The following is a 3,723-nucleotide window of genomic DNA, read 5'->3' on the forward strand; positions in this document are numbered from 1 at the left end:
TTTGAAGGCGAAACTTCTGCATGGGAAAGCTGCATCATGATCAAAATTTTATATCGAGTATTATGTTGACGTTAGTAGGCCTTGGCCGAAAACGCAGCATGTGAAAGGTATAGATAAAAGTTATTGTTGCAGTCAGTACTGTGTAGTTACTAGTAGCTGGATTTAAGCTCAAAATGAGACACTGTTGGTGAAACTTCATCATGAGAATGTCACAAGCTGATCAAGCTCTATGATATGACTAGTATTATGTTGCTTCTAGTAGGCTAAGCGCAAGCCGAAACATCAACATGTGAAAGTCGTAGAATTTTGCGATCAAATTGTGGCTAGTACTGTGATGTTACTAGTAACCTTGTGTTACGTCATATGGCCAAGAGAGCATTTGAAGGCGAAACTTCTGCATGGGGAAGCTGCATCATGAACAAAAGTTTATATCGAGTATTATGTTGACATTAGTAGGCCCTGGCCGAAAGCGCAGCATGTGAAAGGTATAGATAAAAGTTATCGTTGCAGTCAGTACTGTGTAGTTACTAGTAGCTGGATTTAAGCTCGAAATGAGACACTGTTGGTGAAACTTCATCATGAGAACGTCACAAGCTGATCACGCTCCATGATATGACTAGTATTATGTTGCTTCTAGTAGGCTAAGCGCAAGCCGAAACATCAACATGTGAAAGTCGTAGAATTTTGCGATCAAATTGTGGCTAGTACTGTGATGTTACTAGTAACCTTGTGTTACGTCATATGGCCAAGAGAGCATTTGAAGGCGAAACTTCTGCATGGGGAAGCTGCATCATGAACAAAAGTTTATATCGAGTATTATGTTGACGTTAGTAGGCCCTGGCCGAAAGCGCAGCATGTGAAAGGTATAGATAAAAGTTAGCGTTGCAGTCAGTACTGTGTAGTTACTAGTAGCTGGATTTAAGCTCGAAATGAGACACTGTTGGTGAAACTTCATCATGAGAACGTCACAAGCTGATCACGCTCTATGATATGACTAGTATTATGTTGCTTCTAGTAGGCTAAGCGCAAGCCGAAACATCAACATGTGAAAGTCGTAGAATTTTGCAATCAAACTGTGGCTAGTACTGTGATGTTACTAGTAACCTTTTCTTACGTCATATGGCCAAGAGAGCATTTGAAGGCGAAACTTCTGCATGGGGAAGCTGCATCATGAACAAAAGTTTATATCGAGTATTATGTTGACGTTAGTAGGGCCCTGGCCGAAAGCGCAGCATGTGAAAGGTATAGATAAAAGTTATCGTTGCAGTCAGTACTGTGTAGTTACTAGTAGCTGGATTTAAGCTCGAAGTGAGACACTGTTGGTGAAACTTCATCATGAGAACGTCACAAGCTGATCACGCTCTATGATATGACTAGTATTATGTTGCTTATAGTAGGCTAAGCGCAAGCCGAAACATCAACATGTGAAAGTCGTAGAATTTTGCGATCAAATTGTGGCTAGTACTGTGATGTTACTAGTAACCTTGTGTTACGTCATATGGCCAAGAGAGCATTTGAAGGCGAAACTTCTGCATGGGGAAGCTGCATCATGAACAAAAGTTTATATCGAGTATTATGTTGACGTTAGTAGGCCCTGGCCGAAAGCGCAGCATGTGAAAGGTATAGATAAAAGTTAGCGTTGCAGTCAGTACTGTGTAGTTACTAGTAGCTGGATTTAAGCTCGAAATGAGACACTGTTGGTGAAACTTCATCATGAGAACGTCACAAGCTGATCACGCTCTATGATATGACTAGTATTATGTTGCTTCTAGTAGGCTAAGCGCAAGCCGAAACATCAACATGTGAAAGTCGTAGAATTTTGCAATCAAACTGTGGCTAGTACTGTGATGTTACTAGTAACCTTTTCTTACGTCATATGGCCAAGAGAGCATTTGAAGGCGAAACTTCTGCATGGGGAAGCTGCATCATGAACAAAAGTTTATATCGAGTATTATGTTGACGTTAGTAGGCCCTGGCCGAAAGCGCAGCATGTGAAAGGTATAGATAAAAGTTATCGTTGCAGTCAGTACTGTGTAGTTACTAGTAGCTGGATTTAAGCTCGAAGTGAGACACTGTTGGTGAAACTTCATCATGAGAACGTCACAAGCTGATCACGCTCTATGATATGACTAGTATTATGTTGCTTATAGTAGGCTAAGCGCAAGCCGAAACATCAACATGTGAAAGTCGTAGAATTTTGCGATCAAACTGTGGCTAGTACTTTGATGATGCTTGTAGCCAACCGAATTGGTTGAAAAGCCCAATAAGTAAGCTAACTTGGGAGAGCTTGTTGGAAACCAAATGCTACTAGATTGGTCCAAATACATCCTTCAACAGGGGATCACTTGGCTCGCTTTACGAAGAGGAGCACAGCTATATGTGTTAATTCGGTATGAATCGCAAGATTTGTTTTACCGACCTCTCTAACGCAAAAGGCGGTCTCGGCTTCGGCTGTTGACTGCGTCCGATTCAGGGTTATATAACTCTCGATTGAACACATTGATGTTCTATTGTTGGTGCTTCCAATAAAATTGGAACACTTAAAGCAGAACCGATTCAAATAATAGCATTCTGATCAATGATTGCATTCCTTGATCAAGAACTGCTGGAGTCATTGTGATGGCGAATTTTCTTCATAAGAAAATTGCAAAGAGACGGAACTTAATGAGACTAGTATTATGTTGTTTCTAGTAAGCGGAAGCTGAAACAGCAACATGTGAAAATCAAGTTTTGTTCAATGATCTCGAGGCGATAAGTACTATGAAGCAACTAGTAGCCTAAGCATGACTCAGATTTGAGACAGTCAAAAAGACTGGCGAAACTTCTTCACATGAAAGTTACATAGAGAACTACAAATGTATACAGCGAGTATTATGTTGTTTCTAGTAGGCGAAAGCTGAAACATCAACATGTGAAAGTTGTCTGCAAACTGTAGAACGATATGTGATTAGTACTGTGCTGTTACTAGTAGCCAGTCTGACTGTAGAAGCCAAGACAAAGGGAAACTAATGCATCTGAAAAGGACAAGTTATGGAAAGGTATGCACGATAAGTATTATGTTGTTTCTAGTAAGCGGCAGCTGAAACATCAACATGTGAACGTCGTTGTGTACAGTAACCTAGAACTATATAGTCCTTAGTAACGTGCATTTACTAGTACCTGTAATTGGTATTCAGACTCAGGCAGTTTGGAATAGTTTGGCAAAGATGCACCAGAGAAAACTGGGATTTGATACAGAAATTGTTGAATACAAGTATTATGCTGCTTCTAGTAGGTTGAATCCGAAACATCAGCATGTGAAAATTGAAAACATTTCTGGTTCGAATTGTCACAAGTATTTGGTGATCTGAGTAGCCAAACTCACTACAACGCCAATTGAAGGCAAAAATTCTCAACGGGAAAAGCTATTCTCATTGAATGAGCTAACAAGACGAGTATTATGTTGCTTCTAGTAGGCGAAAGCCAAAACATCAACATGTGAAAGTCTTGCTGAACAAATTTAATGTTGTTGAGCTCAGTACCGTGTGAATTAGTAGCCATAATTGGCGAGCGAAAATTGAACTGGCGAAACTTCGTCTTTGGAAAATTGCAGATGCCGAGCACTTATTTTGCAACGAGTATTATGTTGACTGTAGTAAGCGAAAGCCGAAACAGCAACATGTGAAAGCTGTTGAAATTTGTGGTCATTTTGCAATAAGTACAAGGAGTGTAACTAGTAGCCAG

The 3,723-nt window shown here is 40.2% G+C and overlaps 1 pseudogene; it reads left to right on the top strand.

Annotated features, from left to right (window-relative positions):
- The first annotated feature begins 2,325 nt into the window (after positions 1-2,325).
- Positions 2,326-2,478, top strand: LOC142356483 (5.8S ribosomal RNA; annotated as a pseudogene).
- The last annotated feature ends 1,245 nt before the right edge of the window (positions 2,479-3,723 follow it).

Source organism: Convolutriloba macropyga, unplaced genomic scaffold (assembly GCF_964194025.1).
Source record: "Convolutriloba macropyga unplaced genomic scaffold, txConMacr16.3 SCAFFOLD_5060, whole genome shotgun sequence".
NCBI classification, from domain to species: Eukaryota; Metazoa; Xenacoelomorpha; order Acoela; family Convolutidae; genus Convolutriloba; species Convolutriloba macropyga.